The sequence below is a fragment of the Triturus cristatus genome, chromosome 11 (genome assembly GCF_964204655.1).
Source record: "Triturus cristatus chromosome 11, aTriCri1.1, whole genome shotgun sequence".
In the NCBI taxonomy this organism is placed as follows: domain Eukaryota; kingdom Metazoa; phylum Chordata; class Amphibia; order Caudata; family Salamandridae; genus Triturus; species Triturus cristatus.
In genome coordinates this window covers 342,696,702-342,715,531 of record NC_140594.1, presented here as the reverse complement: position 1 = coordinate 342,715,531, position 18,830 = coordinate 342,696,702, and positions in this window count along the sequence as shown.

Here is an 18,830-nt window from a genome sequence, read left to right as displayed (position 1 = left end):
CAACACCTCGCACCGCCCCCTCAGTTTCCACCAGCCGCCTCCCACTTGCTCGTGTCCCTTCCCAGCGTGCCCGGTCACAGCATGTCTCCTTCCTGCCAGGCACCGCGCCCCCTGCCCCTGTCTCCACTGCTGCCGCCAATGCAGAGTCTGTGGACATCCAGCGGCAACTGCAGGTTGGTCAGGCTGCGATCCTTAATGTCCTCCATGCCCACGGCAAAACCCTCACCAACATCGAGGCTTTCTTGGAGGGCATTCATTCATCGCAGGCTGACCAACGCAACTTGCTGAGGTCCATCGACTCCACACTGACTGCAGCAGTGGGTCTCCTGCAGCGCGACCTCCCCCCACCTACCCCTGCCCCATCCACACTTCCCACTCCCATGCCTGTCACACGTACACCCAGACGTCGGCATGCACCCACATCAACGGACACGGGCACCACACCAGCAGGGAAGGTCCACCGCACTCCTCCTGACACGCACACACAGGGTGAGGTAGGCACACCCACTGGGTCGGGGGGCAAACGTGTGACACGCAGCCATAGTGGGAGTCCGCATTCCACCCAGTCCACTCCCTCCAAATCCCCTCCCCTCAGCTCTCCTGGCCACATCTCCCCCAAGGACTCCTTCATGGCCGCTCTGTCCCTGAGCCCCACAGTTACACCACCACGCAAGCGGTCACGGAGGTCCCCGGTCAGGGTGGTTGAGTCTCCCCCCCTGTCTCCACCCTCCCCCGGTGGCGCTGCGACCCATCCCTCTGACCCCCCCCCCTCCTTGGGGCCTGAGGTCCCTTCGGGTGCAGGGGACTCCCTGGATGACCTTGCAAAGGTGTGTAGTGCCATCCTGGCCTCCGCCTTTGGCACTGACCCACCCCCTGTGGTGGACTCCTCCATCCCTGCACCCACAACGCCGCCCCTTTGCCCTGATGTCCCTGCGGTGTCTGTTGCCCCCCCCCCCCCTGATGCCCTCACCAGTGTGGAAGACGATGCCATTTGACTGTGCAGGCAAGGTAGGGGACACGCATCCCACTGTGTCCCCCATCCAGCTGAGAATCATTGACTGCCCTATGGGCTTTGTGAAGATTGAACTGCCTGCGATCCACGGACATTGTGCTCCTGCAGAATAAAGCTTAATTTTGTTTTCATTATCACACTACTGCTATGCTGGTATTGGTGTTGGTGGGGCTGCTACATGGTTTTGGGTGGTGTGTAAGGGTTTGGGTGTGTGGGATATGTAGTAGTGTACTGCTCATTGGTGGGACCCTGTGATCTGTGTGCCATCACAAGGTGTTGGCTAACTTTCTTTGTTCATGTAGGCAGTTACTGCATGGTGCACTTGTCCAAGGGTGTATTCCTTCCTCTGTGTACCCAGCTTTCTTCCCTGCAGGGTGTTCCCAATGTTTAGCGCAGAGCTGTGTCTACATGAGCTGTGTGTGTGACGGAGCCCTTCTACTTTGGCCATGCATGCAGGGCCATGTCTCCACCTGCGACAATCGTGGCATCCTTGGTGATCACTGTACTTGTGTGTGGAGTCTGTTGACATGAGTTCATGGGGACATGTTCCCTTGTAGCCAGTATGCATGTGGATAATTCTGGCCTCACACACATGTGTTACAGCCCTCCGGTCTCAGGGCACTGCTGGGAGGACTCTGCACCCACCCCTCCTGTCTCAGGGCACTGCTGGGTGGACTTTGCACACACACCTCCGATTTCTGGATATGTGCGCTTGGCACATACACGGTGGGGTTACGCACACTGCATTAGAGGTGAGGGTACGAGTCTACTGACACTGGTGTGGTGGGGGTACGCTCCGTACGTCCGCGGGTGTGGGTACGGGTCGTACTTACACTGTTGGGCAGGGGGGTACGCTCCTTGCATTCGTGGGTGGGGGTTCGAGTCGTACTTACACTGTTGGCATGGGGGGTACGCTCCATGCATACGCGGGTGGGGGTACGGGTCGTACTTACACTGTTGGGCAGGGGGGTACGCTCCTTGCATTCGCGGGTGGGGGTACGGGTCGTACTTACACTGTTGGGAAGGGGGGTACGCTCCTTGCATTCGCGGGTGGGGGTACGGGTCGTACTTACACTGTTGGGCTGGGGGTACGCTCCGTACGTCCGCGGGTGGGGGTACGGGTCGTACTTACACTGTTGGGCTGGGGGTACGCTCCGTACGTCCGCGGGTGGGGGTACGGGTCGTACTTACACTGTTGGGCTGGGGGTACGCTCCGTACGTCCGCGGGTGGGGGTACGGGTCGTACTTACACTGTTGGGCTGGGGGTACGCTCCGTACGTCCGCGGGTGGGGGTACGGGTCGTACTTACACTGTTGGGCTGGGGGTACGCTCCGTACGTCCGCGGGTGGGGGTACGGGTCGTACTTACACTGTTGGGCTGGGGGTACGCTCCGTACGTCCGCGGGTGGGGGTACGGGTCGTACTTGCACTGTTGGGCTGGGGGGTACGCTCCTTGCATACGGGGTGGGGGTAGGGTCCGTACATATCCGTCCCCACGCTATGTGATGTTTGTGCGGCCCGTACCCAGGCCTTTGCCACGTGGGTGCGATCCGTCCCGCCATTGTTGGGGTGACGTGTGTGGGCGTGGTCCGACTCGTACCCACGCTCTTCAGGCGTGGGTACGGAACGTACCTGTCTGGTTGTGTTGCCGGTTCGCGTGGTGACGGACTTCCGTTGTGGCGGTCGCTGGATTATCAGGACACGTCCCCACCCCCTCGTGGTGACCAGGGCATGGGAGTCAGGTATGTCCAGGCCATGTGTAGTGTGTCACTCATGTGGTTGTTTTGTGGCCTGCCCTGGTCGTGCCACCCCCACCCCACCCCACTTTCCCCCCTCCCTTAGTTATTCTGACCTTCTGCGGCGTCTGCGTCGTAACCTGTAGAGGAGGTGTACTGCTATGAGGGCAGGGATGACTCGTAGGTTCGGGTCCATGTCTGTCCATCGCGTACTGGTACTCCTTGCTCGCGTCGTCCTGTCGCGTACGGGTCCTCCTTGATCGCGTCGTCCTGTCGCGTACGGGTCCTCCTTGGTGGCGTCGTCCTGTGTGTCCGTCACGTACTGGTCCTCCTTGTTCGCGTCGTCGTCTGTCCGTCGCGTACTGGTGGTCCTTGTTCGCGTCGTCCTGATTTCCCGGCAGTTTTTGGCTGCCGCAAAATATTCACCGTGCGGGGTGACGTCGGTGCGAATCGTGATTCCTGGGTCGTGAATGGCTGGCTGCGTGCGTCCCGACGTCAGGTCGGCGCTTTCCCGGATCGCATTGGTAGGTGTTTTTTGTTCGGTCGGTCTTTTTTACGATTCGTACGGTAATGGTGTACCCGTGCGAATCGTAATTCCATGTTTGTATATTTTGACGACCGGGTACGCGTCGGACGGAGAATATGCTCCGTCCGACGGTTCGTACCCGGTTTTTACCGGATTGTGATCGGCACCTTTATCTTTTTATATAATCTTTATTTTTTTTAAAGAAACTAGTCAGATGATTTTTTTTTTATTTACAGAATGGAGTATACATTAGTAGAGATACAGGAAATATGCTTTCATTTGTGTCTTTTTCAAATGTTTAAATTAAAATAAAATGTATTCATATTATTACATTTCATAACAGAAGTATTGATAATAACAAAAAAACATACATAACATTTATTACTTTTTAACATTGTTAGCAAAAAAACATTCTTACAGTATTCATATAATAATATTTTGGTTGGCTATATACATAAAAAATATCATTGCATATTTAATTTCTGAAGAATATTGTTTCATTTTGATTTTGTTGTTGTACATAATTAGTACATGATAAAAATTATGTTTTTATGCAATGTATTTTTAATGATTATTAATAATATTATTGTAGGAAATGTTAATATTATTAATTTTTATATTTTATAATTATATGAAAACTAATTTTTGTAACATGTACATTTTGTTAATAAATGTTAAATAATATAAACATTTTCTTAGTGTTTGTACAGTTGTGAAAATAAATTACTGTATTATAATCATAATAATAATGTTTTTATAATTATTATGAATATAATTTTTAAAGGTATTATTTATTAGAAAATAATTTTCAAAAAATGTTGATACATTTATGTGATATTTTTATATGATTATAATGTGTTCAATTTATTTACACTGATTTAAGCAGGGATTTTCATTTGAATGGGATTATTTTGTAACCTGTTCATGTTATTTTGGGTCATTTTGGAATGAGGAAGCTCGCGGTTGGAAGCTGCTTCACGTTGAGCAAGGTAAGGGGTGTTTTAAGTATTAAGTGTTATTAAATACTTATGTTTAGGGTAGTTAGGATGTTTATAGTGTATTGATAGATAATTTAAAATGTTTTGGGTGTTTTTGACGTGTTAGTAATGATTTAGTTACGTCTGTTTGTTTACTGGTAGTGACGTAGTTTTCGAAGTAAATATTGTGATTAAATATGTGTTGTTTTTAAATGATGTAATTGTATTTATTAAATGTATTTGGGTGTGATTGTGTGGGTGGGTATGTTTTCTTCTGTTTTTCAGGTAAATGTTGATCGATGTGTTTTTCGAAGACCAACACGCGTTTTTTTTTTTTTAAAGCGTGTGTTACTTGATTTAATTAATATTGTTAACACACTTTTTAAGTTTTTACGGGATTTCATGGAGCGTTTATTTTGATTTTTAAATTGTTTTCGGGTTTTTGAGGGTTTGGATATTATGATGTAAAGAGAGACGTTTGTTTTTTTTTTTTTAAAGTGTGTTTTAGTTAATGGAACAAATAAAGTTATCACACTGTTTTTTTTAACCCGGATTTCCTGGAGCGTTTGTTACAATTTTGACCTTTTTTTCGGATTTTTGAATGTTTCACGTTTTTGGATTGGCCGAGGATGGATTTACATTGGATGTGTTTATTTTTTCTTTTTACTTGGTGGAATTCATCTTGTATGGGTACATCAATGGTAAGTTATATTTTGTGAACATTTGGGTGGGAAATGTTATTATAGTTTATTGTTATATATATTACATTTACAGAATTAATATTTAATTGTACATATATATTTCTTCTAAGAAAATGAAATGTTTCTGACAATTATATATTATTTCTGAAAAAATAGTATTAATTTATGATTGCAATAGTTTATTGTATTGACCTATTTCATTTATTAGCTGTGTGTATGTTAATTATAAAATGCTTTTGGCTATTAGTGATAGGTAGTCTAGTCCACTTGTTGATGGGTATAGGTTTACTTGACTTTGTAGTAGATCAAACATTTGTTTGGTTTGTTTTGTTAATTTAGGACCTATTTGAGTCACAGATTGTTGCATCCGTAATTCTTGGTAGCTTTGTTCTTTTTGTAGAGATTCGAGCAGTTTTTGTAGGGTAGGTTTCCCTCTGCTTGTAGTTGCTTGGAAGGCATTATGCCATCCTTCAACACTATTGTTTGTTTTGGATTGTTTATTTAAGGTACTCAGGTATACATTCCACCAAGGAATGTGGAACTTTGGTTGTCTTCTATGTCCTGATCTATGTAATCTTCCCACCCAGGTGTCCTCAAAGTAGTCTAGAAGTTGGCTTAATTTGTCTTCGTTCTTTTTGTAATAGGGACTTTCAATGAGAATATTATAGTGTTCTGCTACATCTGTTACAGGTACGTATGCTAGTGCTATTAGTTTTTTAACCTGGTAGGCAAAAGTACTATCTGTAGCATATTGTACACTTAGGGTGGACTTTTGCAGATGTCTCCATAGACTCTGGTTAAAATGATAATAGCAACCTTGGATTGCTGTGTGTGGATAATTTTTTAGTATTGAATTGATCATGGCTAATTCGAAATCAATAATTATTTTTTGTGGGAAATAATTATTGGTTTCTTCTTGAATTTTGGTTAATATTTCTATGTATGTTGTTTGCTGTTTATTTGGTAAGAGGGCATAGATGAATGGAATGTTAGAATGGTGGTACAATCCATGCACTGTGTACAGCTGGTAAAATGGTTTTGGACAAACTTTAAAAGTTCCATCCATCATCCAAGTGTCACATTGTTGTAATTTCACTAAATTGTTTGCAGTAGCAAACATAATTATTCTTTTATCAGGAGATTTGTTGTCAAAAAAAATAAATGGTTCATTACTGTGAGTTATGCTTAATTCTGGGGGAATAATTACTGTCTCAAATGTTTTAGGGGTAGGTAAAGTTTTGGTAGTTAGTTTTTTTTGTCTAGCTATAGTTCTTTTTAAACAATCAGTTGGGGGTAATTGTGCTGATGCATGGTGTGGTATTTTAATTAATTGTTCTTTGAGTATTTGGGTGGTGGGTTTATCAGTGCTAGTACTTGCTTCTTTAATGTTTTCAAGAGCATTTCTAACTTCTATCTCTGTAATATTGGGGGGGTGATTATGTTCTTTTACAGAAAGAACAGTGATTTCTTTTGTAATAGCTCTACCATAGCATTTGTTTGAGTAGTATTTGCTACATTTCCAAAACATTTTCAGACCACTTTGTTTTTCTTGTGTATATACATAACCCATATAACATAACAACATTTTATTTTTTTGAGATGTTATAAATTCTGCACCTTCAGTCATGTTGTTCTGTATTATGCTAGGGGAGATGAAAAAATATTTTGTAAATATAAACAATGTTATAGATATTTTAAATATATTTACATTTTAGTGAATATACTTACAATGTTTAATTTGATGTGTTGAAAGATGTTAATTAGCTGACTTCAAGCTTTCAGTTTAATCTTGGAGATAGATTATCTGTTGATAAGAAAAAAAAATATTGTTAATAGTTGGATACATTATTTTGAATGTGCTACTGTTTTAAGGGGGAAAGTAACATTCTGGATGCGTATTTTAGGCTGTTTAATGATTGAGGTTTATATACTTACTTATGTGTTTGGTCCAGTAGGTGATTGCGTAGAAGGTAGTTTTGGATGGTTCAGTGGTTTTCTGTAGAGGCGAGAAATAAGGAAAAAATATTTTTTAGAATAATTTTTTGTAATTAATAGTTGTAGGTCGGTAGGAAAAAGTAAAACAATACTTACATTGATTAATATTAGAGTTGTGGGGGTGTCCAAAATATTTCGGTAATTTTAGGAGGTATCTATAGAGGAGAAATGAATGTAATTAAATCAAGTGTAGTACATTCATTAATAGAAATAGTTTCAGCTGTAGAATTGTAGATTCGTTGCTTTATAAATAGAGTAAAACTTACTTTCTGTAGTTGTTAAATTTTCTTTAGGATTGTAATTCTTCTTTCAGGAAATAGTTGAGTAGAGTTTCGTCTTATTTCTTCTTTTCAGTTTGTAGTGTGAAAGAGATGTTGAAATGTAGTGGTTTTATAGTGTGCAATTAATTAGTTGCTTCATTTCATTGGTTTAATTTGAAATGTGAGCATCTCATTGGTCCACCTGAATTTTTTTTTTATCTACTGGCTGTTTGTTTCCTTGTAAGGAAAACGCTAATTAGCAACTTATTAGTAGTAAGTAATTGTTTATTTGTATTATTACATGCTTTAAATATATTTTTAAATTTGGTTTAATGGATGTATAATAATTATAAAATTATTTATGTCGTGAAATGTATTCATATTGTTTATGGAATGTTTATTTTTAAATGTATATGTTAGAAGGAAAATTTTAATGTTATTTAGGTGTTTTATTATGTATTACAATGTTAATGTATGTGTTGGGCTTAAAGTATATTATCTAAATATTTTTTTAGATAGTCGATATAGCGAAATTAACTATATTTTGGTTGTCTATATTTTTGTTTTCGATAATTTTAACATTTACATAGTAATTTAAGAGTAGACGATAATGTTGTTAACTATATTTTTAACTTCGATATAATCATATACGATAATTTGTAAAGACGATATTGTGTACTCGATATTTTAGTATTTTCTTAAATAAGTATGGTGAGTCGATAATATTGTAGTCGATAATTTGGCAACGATATTTTAAGTACTCGATATTTTGGTAATCGATATTATGTCAGTGATCCCTTTTTGAGATTCTTTTTATTGGTGAGGACAGAATGTCACACATACAGCACACTACTTGACACTGCGTACTCACCCACAATCCACGCACGCTCTGGATGCAGATTTGCCATCAGCTGTGGTACGATGCAGTTACGCAGTATGTAGGAGTCATGTGCTGAGCCTGAAAATTTGGCACAGACATGGGAGATTATCATATCCGCTTGGCATACCACTTAAACATTAATGGAATGGAAATGCTTCCTGTTCCGGTACATGTTCTCACGTGCCTGTGGTGGAACCAGGCCAACATGTGTGCAGCCAATGGCACCAACAACATTAGGGATGTGGGCAAGGTCATAAAAATCACCCTTCACAGCTGCCAATTCATGTCTCCTGGGGAAATGGTTGTAGCTGTCCTTGTAGGTCATCATAGCGGACAGGACATCACGTAGTACCATGCTGAACATTGGTTGAGACATCCCACCTGCGCTGGCCACCGTTAGTGGGACTAACCAGTTACAAAGAAATGCAGGGCCGCCATCACCTTACATCTTGGTGTCAAAGCAGTCAGATAGGTTCTGCGAGGCCTCAGGTATGGCTCCAACTGAGCACATAGGTCTAGAAGGGTAGGTCGATCCAAACAGAATTTACGTATGATGTCCTCATCCTCCATGTCGGCAAGCAATGTGAATGGACAATGCACATTTGGTCGCCTCCTATATAAGATAAAAGGGGACACATGTCAATTCAATTCCCCTATGAGATGTGTCCAACATCTTACGTTTTGACTGACACAGCGTCAACAATGACTGGCCTGAAACTACAGCTTACAGCACAAGTCACATGCAGAGACACCTTGATCTAAAGTAGTTGTACACGTGTTCAGTATGTACATAGTGAGTACCCCCAAAACAAATTCAGATTATGTGACTGCCAAATGGTACATTCCAACATCTTGTGTCACCAGCCCTGAGAGTAGTTGACACAGCACGTCTGAAACAGCAACACTGCTGGCTTCTATGTAGCTGCTGTACCTGCCACACATTCTTGCGTGATTCGGACAGGGCACACATTAACAACACAATGAGCATAGTGTGTGCATAAAGATCAAGTATCAACATGAGTTCAGCAATCTACACAGTGAAATAGGCACATTATGTAGTCAGGCCATCATTACTCTGGGTTGCTTAGCCATCTCACACATTGACATGTTTACATATTTGAGAGTCCATCACACAACAGATCTGTTTACATGTACAACAACATCATAAGTCACATGTGAGGGAGTACATGCCAATGCATGTAATCCTGTGCACGTAATCCTGTGCACTGACAAGGCATGTGTAGTCATTAGTGAGTTAAATGTCACACTAGCATTGAATTTAACTATCTGGTGGCATGATTCATAGTAAGTGTCTTCTGTTCAATGCTGAGAACTCGCCATTGCAATTGCTACAGCATGATGTGTCCATAGGTGTTGTAAGCGTGCACCGCCACCGCAATCATGGTCATTGGCACCAATTTAAAGATGCCAATTTGCGGTAGCGATCACCTGGGCCCCGTGGTGTGGCATTGCCGATGCCCATGCCCCTTCAGCCAATTGGAACCGCAATCGCTGTAGTGAAATACACTTATGAAAATCACAGTAGGCGTGCTCCACTACCACGGGGCCGGCCATTTGATACAATTTAAAGATGCACGATTGCGGTAGCAACCGCGTGGGACCTGCGGTGTGACACTGCCAATGCCCCACGGTGTACCACCACCAATGCCTATGTCCCTTCAGCCAATGGGAACCGCAATAGCGGTAGTGAAATACACTTTTGAAAATCGCGGGGCTGGTCATTGGTTAAATTTGAAAAAAGCTGACCTGGAACACCAATTGCAGCATCTGAGTACCACCGAAACAACCCCAGGGGGCTATATATGCCTGGGAGAGAGACAAACATTTCCACTGCATCCAGACACTGCTGCCTGACATTCGTCACCACCAACTGCTGCTGTCTCCTGGATCCAGTGGTGGTGAGAACTGAGAACTGAGGTCCTGGTGGATGGGGCACTTTCACAGTATGGGAGGCTATATGGTGCTCCTGGTGTAATGGTAAGTGTTTCAGAGTGAAAGTTGGAGAGTGCAAAGAGTGCTCACATAAAGTTGCTCTGCTGTAGTATGTGCCTGTGAGTGCAAGTTTGTGTGATACACTGCCTAGCATGCTCCCTTCATGTCAATGGGGTGTGTAGCCTTATTTCCACAGATCCATGGCTGCATTTAAGGATGGGAGGGACATGCAGTGTTTTTGCAGTTATACAGTAACACTGCTGGTTTGGACAGTGGAAGTCAGAACAAACATTGCCTGTGCTAATGGATGCCAGAGTACATGAGGTTTTCACATGCACATTTGTGACATCACAAATGTGTTTTGTCCAGAGGGTACTGAAGGATGTGTGTACAATTTTCATTTGCCACCATGGATATGTAAGCATTATGCACAAGATTGAAATGCCTGAGGTTCTTGGTGGAAATTCACCTATGACACATCAGATTAATGTACTGAAACATCCTCCTTCCATTATTTTCATTATGTGTTGTGACTCACATGTGTAGGCACTGTTTGCCCTCTCATATTGTACATGCATGTGAATGTTCTGATGGCCCACGTTTAACCTCAGTGTGAGTCCCCCTGGCTTGCACAGATCCTGCCCAATTTGACAAGGACCCATCAGTAAATGGACAGAGTGAAACAAATGTGTTGTCTGCCACCCTATTTCTCAATGACCTATCTTAGGCCGGAGGATTGCACAAGACAGACCTTGTGAGAAGGGTGTGAGAATGTAAGATCATGTCCCTAAATGTGACCTCCATGACAAAGTGAGCCATTCACAGGCCAAGGACATTGAGGGGTGTGTAGTGTTGGACATAGTGAGTCTGCCCCGACACATCATTTCCAATGTAATGTATGTCTTGCTCCCTCACATACTGCATCACAGATGAGGGCCTTCTTCATATTGATTTCTGTGCTGGCATTCTGCATGTGTATGAGATGGCCAGGTACTGTGCCCATCATCATAACTGAATGCATTTCTATGTGATTATCTGATGCAAATGTACCACATGTCATGCTGTATGGCCTCTGTTTAACATTTATGTATAGCTATGCTAAGTTTTTGCATGATCCTGTACTTAGACACAGTGGTACATGACAGAGTGTCACTGAAACTTCCTCTTCTTGTCTCCCATGCCTGCAGGTTAAAGTCCGCCAGCGTAAGGCCTTATGGAGGGCCATTGCATGCAAGGTGCGGGCTCTGGGTTTCTCAAACCGACGGCACACACACTGTCACAAGAGGTGGGATGAAATCTGCCAGCTGAGCAAAAACGGGGCAGAGATGATGCTGGGGATGCTCCCTTGGACTGGAAGGTTGGCACGCAGGAGCATGACACCACTAATGGCCTGCATCTTGGCAGTGACATAGCCAGAGCTGGATGGACGTTTGAGGGCCCATCAGCAGCAAGTTGGGGGTGAGTAATCTGCGAAGGGTGACTTTGGGTGTGAGTGACTGCACGTATCCCAACCCTGAGCCAGTGCAGAGCTCTGTGATGTTTCTAGTGTGATGCAATGGCTTCTACGTGGCCTCTGTGTTGAGTGCAGCTGTCATGCATTTTCGCTGCATGTACTTTCTCATGTGTTTAATACAATGGCCCTTGACATCAGAAGATGAGATTTGGCCTCATGACATCTGCTGCATTATGGGTCTCATAGACATCACCGGTCAGTGAACAGCAGTGTGCATCATCTTAGTGTACTTTCGTCGATGTGTGCAGTGCCTGACGTGCAAATTGTGAGAACTACACATCTGACACCAATGTGCAATGGTCGTTGTGCTTCAAAGCACAACATGGTGGACATCAGTAGCTCATGGCCATTGTAAAAGGAAATTTTGGAGCCAGTGTCTGTGTTGTCCTCTTAAAGCGACTCCATATGTGACTGAGACAACATGTTGAGATGTATATCTATCTCATCTACAGGCACGTAGGTATGCTTACAGAGATCAGTATGTAAGGTTACAAGGAGGCACGGGCCAGCTATTTGGCTGTGTGAACATCACATGGGTCATTAATGTCAACTATGCATGTTTCCATGCATCTTCTGAGTTTTGCATTAAGGTTGCGCATGCAGACTGCTCAGGGTGGTGTGCAACATGGGGGTATCATATTCTAGATTTGTGCTGTGCTTGCATGTGATGTTTGTGAGTATGGCACTATACTGAACCTACGTCTCTGTCTATTGCAGCATCTACCAAGGGCACGGAAGGACAGGGGATGGACACCAGTGGTGAAGCTTCTGGCACAACTGCTACACATGAGCTCACTGACACTGATGTGATCAGCGCCGTGGAGGGGGGCAGGAGTGCCCTGGAAGGATCATGCCCAGAAACACTAACCTCAACATCATCTGACTCCAGCGATGACTCCTCAATGTTGGCGGGCACATGGAGTGGGAAATCTGCCTCTTCTTCCACCACACATTGTCCAGTACCCATCCTCCCGGCTACTACCACCAGTGCTGTCTTTGCACGCAGCACTAAGAAGGATAGAGTCTCTTTACCCCAGGCACGGCTGCCCCTTCCCCTGTTTCTCCTGCTGCCCACAGTGTGGAGGTGGTGGACCTTTTGCGCCAGCTATGTGGGGGTCAGACTACTATCCTTAATGCCTTCCAGGATCATGACAAGAAGCTGGCACAGGTAGTTGACTTCATGGAGGGCATTCATTCTGACATGGGTGGGCTACAAAGAACTGTCCAGTCTTTGTCCTCCTTAGTGACGGCAGTCATTCAGCTGTCACAGGTGCAAAGTCCAGCTCCAGTCCCTTCAGCAACCACCCTACCAGTGGCAACATCTGATGATAGTGACCACACACCACAGCCCTCAGGTGCCAAGTACTCCACATGAGGCACACAACAGCAGAACTCCAAGTGGCCCAGAGCACAGACACTATCCCCAAAACAAAAAACAGGCACACAGGAGCGCCAAGGCAAAAGCCCTTCACGTGACACTCAGGGGCATCAGGCCAAGAAGCAGGCCTCAGGCTCACATTCATCCAAATCACCCCCATCCAAGGACACTCCCATCCCCACACCTGCTCCCAAAGACAAACTAACAGTTACCCTGCCTACTGTGAAGCTGGTGCCTGCAAAGAGTCAGCACAAACAGGTCTCTAAGGCAGATTCACCCACTACCTCTACTCCCACCCACACCCCTGTGAAGCTGGGACAGGAGAGCAATGTGGGGGGTTCACCTGGTCAACAAGGGATGGAGGGGAAAAGGCAAGGCCAGTCCAAGCGTACCACCAGATCCAGCAAATCCCCACAGGGGGAGCCACCTGCACCTGATACACCTTTGGTGGTGAGTGAGGCTGTTGTGCCCATCCCACTTCCCACTCCTACCAAGTCAATTCTTTCCTATTGAATCCCCAAGAAGTGTAGACTCAGCCCTCCACATTCACCATCACACACTGTGTCTCACAGAAGCATGTCTCCGCCTCTCCATGCCACCATGCCACCCAGTCCAAGCAGCCCTCCGGCTCCCACAGCCACTGATGCCTCTACCTCAGCTGGTCCTCTCTCTCCCAAGTCCAGTCCTCCAACTGGCCCCGACAATCAGCCACCTCCCAGTTCAACTGACAGCCAAGTCTGAGGCAAAGTCCCACTCCCAAACCCATCTCTTCCACAGCGGTGCTTGGACTGCCCATTTGTATTCCCGGAGCTGTGGTGATTCCCATGGCAGTGTACGGTGTTACCCAATCCCTGTGCAGTTTCTCATGCACATGTGTACATACTTTAAACTATGGACTGGCCAATGGCCTTGCTGTTTGTCACTTTGGATGCCCATTCCCTGTGCAGTTTCTCATGCACACATGTACATACATTGAACTATGGACTGGCCAATGGCCTTGCTGTTTGTCACTTTGGATGCCCATTCCCTGTGCAGTTTTTCATGCACACATGTACATACTCTGAACTATGGACTGGCCAATGGCCTTGCTGTTTGTCACTTTGGATGCCCATTCCCTGTACAGTTTCTCATGCACATGTGTACATAATTTGAACTATGGACTGGCCAATGGCTTTGCTGTTTCCTACTTCTGATGCCTATCTGTGTATGATGTAATACATACAGTTACTCATGTTGTCTGCTTTGTCAATGTCCTTGCTAAATATAATGTTTTATGTATGGGTATGGTTTCATGTGACACATGCTCTGTATGCCACTTTAACATTGCCAATTGCTTGTTTTACTTTTTCTAGTTTGCAAGAGATGACAGGCACTTTAGTTCTTCCTGACTCTGAGGCTTGAGGGTGCAATGATGGTTGTTTGCGATGATCTACTGTTATTCTAACCATTCTATGGTTAGGTTTGCTAAATTGTACACATGTCATATTAGGATGCAATACCACAACAGAGGTGAATTCTATCTACAGGATTACTTGCGGGGTGGCCAGGGTCCATCATATCTGTGTGATCTTTCTTGATGTGTGAACAGCAGTGTTGATGTGTGGTCATCTTGTGTAGGCCTGTCTTCCTAGTCACATGGGTACATTTGAATATGTGAACTTGAGTGGTCATATAATGTGAATGGGCTGTCATTGTCAGTACTGTTGATGTGTGTGTGCCCCTGCAATGCCAACTGCACACATGTATGATCCAGGTAATGGGTGCCTGTTTGTTTCAATTGTCTGCCATGTGCTTCAGATTGGGGGCACATGTAGGAGTTGTAGGTTGGGCACTGTGCAGTGTGTTGGTATGTCCTTGCACTCCTGGGGGACACTTACTTATTGTTGCTGCAAGTTGTGAGTATGCAGAGGGTGTGAATGCCAAGTTTGTGTTGTGTTTTGTTTATTATCCATGTGTCTTGTTACTGTTTCTGCTCACTGTGCATACCTGCTCAGCCACACTGACATTATTTGTGCATTTTCTCATGCATTGCTGTCACTTGAGCGATTTTTGGCTCCAGTATGGTATGTGGTATGAGGAGTGAGTCATGCCATCTCCTATATGTGCTTTTAATGCTTACACATTGTGAGTAACTCCTCCATGTGTTTGTATACTGTACACTCCTCACCTGTCCACTACTGAAGTACACACCACTTCAACCTCATGTCTTCCATCACATGGCTTGCCAGTGTGTGAGCCTCCCCACCACTTCATAGTGTGACACTATACTGTGGGAGGCTGATCTGTGTACAGGACCAATGTGCCACTCAGGAAAGTTTCACAATTAGTTATCTGTTATTTTCTTCTACTATTTTGCAGTCATGGTTGCTCATGTGCAGTGCATATGTTTGAGCAGCACAGTCCTCTAGTCATGTTGTTTGCATCTGCTTTTCCCTGAGTTGTGCATCTGTGGGTGATGGGTAAGCTGTATGTGTGTTTGCTGAGGTACTGCTACTCTTCCTGAGTGTGATGTTATGTTTGTGCTGAGATAATTTGTGTTATGGGAGTTCATGGTGTGGCACTCAGATATGTGTGCTACTGGTTTGGTTGGTGTGCACACACTGCGTGGTGTGCATGCAGTGCTGTCTATGTATGTTGCCTTGTACCTGCCTGGGGTGCATCACCCTGATGTCCAGCTGAGTTTGCAGTGTGATGGTTTGGTATGTGCATCTGTTGTGTTTTTGTTGTGGATGTATGCAGTGTTTGGACTGTGTTGGCTTTTTCAAATGACAGATGCTTTGTGTGTGTGATGTTCTATTTGCATGACATTGTGTGTGAGTAGTTTTTGCATTGCGATACATTCAGATGTGTGTTGCAAGTGTAGCGTCACATGCAGCAAGGTGGATTCTTGTTCATGGGCTTGTTTTGAGTACACAATGGTGGTTTGTCCTCCTATTTTTGACCTGTCACTTGTCAGGAGTTTGCATGTGCATGCTTGTGGTACACTATGACACCATGTTCACTTGATGACTGGTGTGGTGTCTCTGTCTGTGTTAGATGATTTGTCCCATTGATCTCAGTTAGTGTTCATGATTGTTTTTTGATGGTGCTATTCTTGTTTGTGTTGGGTTATGGTGTCTGTGCATTTGTCCTGAGTGACAATGTTGTGTATTACTGTTCTGTCTGGGGTCACATTGCCTTTCTACTGTTTGACTGCACAACTGAATTCTGTGGATTTGGTTGTGAGCTTTGTGTTTGGCTATTGTTTTTGTGTCAGAATTGGTTCAGGCATCCCTGAGTGTGAGTGTGACATTTATGGATGCACCACAGAGAGTGTGATTGGTTGTCATTGAACTCACAGGACATCATGTTGACCATTATGTGTGTTTGTCACAGATGTTGAGTGTTGCAGGTGTGAGGTGGGTAGAGGCTTGGTATGTGTGAAGATCCTACTTGTGTTTGACAGTCAGGGAGTGTGACAATGAGCCATGTGTGTTGTGCTGATGACATACACATGCCAAGTAAGTTGACACAGATGTGTGGCTGGTCACTGAATGACTTCAGACACTTCCTCTCATTCCTCTGCCTATGCATGGCTTACCTTGATGTATCCCTAAGCTGTTGCATAGAGGTCACTTTGGTTTTATTTCACTCACTGTGCCACCATTGCCATTGTCTGATTTGATGGCCTAAGGGTGTTCCTTCCATGATGTACACATGCTATTTGGCTCGCTCCATGGTTTTCCACCACTGTCCACTTCACTTTCGGTTGGCCCATTTATTGTCCTCAATTGCTGCTGACCTATGGTGTGAGTATGTGGCTGCGTGTCAGTGTGTGGTGTTTCTGAGTGACTTGACAGGCAGTGTGAACAGTTCAGTGGATGTTCATATGCAGTGTGTCTTCATTTTGTAATTATACTCAGTTTGTTTCACATGAGTGAAAGGTAGGTGTGAGGAGGAGAGTTGTCCAGCTCCTGAGCTTCTGTGCAGGGTGTTCCTCTTTACCCCCACCTTCATAGTTAATCTCCCTTGTCCTTTGATGTGTGAGGTACGAGGTCTGACAACACCTGGCAGATTAATTGTGCATGGGGGGCACATGAGGAACACACAGCATGTGCCCAAATGGGTGTGGGAAAGATAGAGTGGGAAGGGTGAAGATAGAGTCCTGTGAATCTCACCTGACTACCCATGCCTGGCGTACTACATTGTGGGCAGGTTTTCCCGCATCTTCTCCGCTGCGGTGACGTGACCGGGACATTGCAGTGATTTCGCGGGGGGATGAGTGACCCAGATGCAGAGGGGTGAGTTTCTGACAGGTAGGACTAGTGTGGGTACACTGGGGGATATGTTCCTGTCCCCACTAGAGTGTCTCATGTGGACAGGAACGGTATGTCAGCACAGGAGTTGTGTGTTGTGGTTGTGTGCGGAGTTGTGTATTTGCTGGTAGTGGATGAGGTACAGCAGCTGAAAGGCTTGAAGAGCTGGATCCATAGTGGTCAGGATCGGGTGGAGGGGACCAGGAGACTGTTTTCTCTCTCCGCTGTCATGCTTCTGCTATCTCCGGGTGGGTGGATTCTCCACTGCGGTGTGATGGGCTGTTTGCAGCATCATAATTTGTACGGCGGACGGGACGTCATTCCGCACGGTGGTGTGTTTCTATTGGCCTACTCCGCCACAGTAGCAGGGGTAAATTTACGGCAGTTCACGTAACTACGCAGCTGATGGAAAATGGGCTATGTTTGCCCATTGTAATATGGCGGACGTGAGGACCGCTGCTGGAGTGCGGAAAAGGACATATTCCGCCAGCAACGCGGATGTGCCTCCGTCCGCCATCCTAATGAGCCCCTTAATTTTTTTTGTGAAGTCAAAATCTTCACCTGGACAAGGCAGCAGCTGCACCCGAAGAAGGCTTCACGACATTGGATAAGAATTGGAATAGGCCCCAGGGAAGCTGTTGTTTTTGGTGAGAAAAGCTCCAAGCCCAGTCAAGTTAGCTACTTTTGGACTTAGTCTCTATTTCGGGGCTTGAAATCCTTCAGGGGTCAAGGTGAGGTCCAGCTGAATCGGATTTGCTGCTGGGTAGTCGTTCAGAGTGGGGGAAAACAGTTTCTTTTAGCCCAGAACGGTCATGCCTTGAACTAGGCTCAGTAGGTTTGTCTCAGTTCTCCAGAGGTCTTGAAGTCCCAAAATAATTATGCCCCAGGTTTCCTGAGATACTAGAAGTGTTGTTAGAAGCTATCCTGGCTGAAGAGGTTGAAACCCCGTAATTGGTCCTAGGATGCTTGTTTCCAGTCCAGGGAAGACCTGGCTTGGCAGTTTGGGCTGGACTGTTCCCATGAAGCACAGGGTCAAAACTGATTTGCATATGGCTGGGTTCAAACTGGAATGGCATGTGAGCAAAAAAATGATGGATTTAGGCCCAGATCTCTGTACTGGGGTGAATGTATGACATTGTTCTGCATTCTGCCAATCAACTGTTGTTTTTGCATTTGTCACCCTGAGTGGGACGGGTATGCCCAGATGTGGGTCCCGTGCTCTCCATGCCACTGGATTCAAGATACCCTGGCTGAAGAGGGGTGAAACCCTGAAACCGGTCCTTGGATGCTTGTTTTCAGTCCAGGGAGGACCTGGCTTGGCAGTTCAGGCTGGACTGTTCCCATGAGGCACAGAGTCAAGACTGATTTGCATCGCTTAAAACAGAATTGCAATAGGTTGAGACTTAAGAATCTAAATATATTTGCAATTCTGTGAGGTAATATAGAGAGTTCAAAATTGTCTGAGAAGAGTGTCACACATCTTTACCAATTTCCAGCCTAAAATGTATTCATCATTCAAGTAAGTAGAACATACACCTTAAATAACAAAACAAAAAAAACTGGGAATCAAAACAAATAACAGGGCATAAAGGAAATGACTGTAAA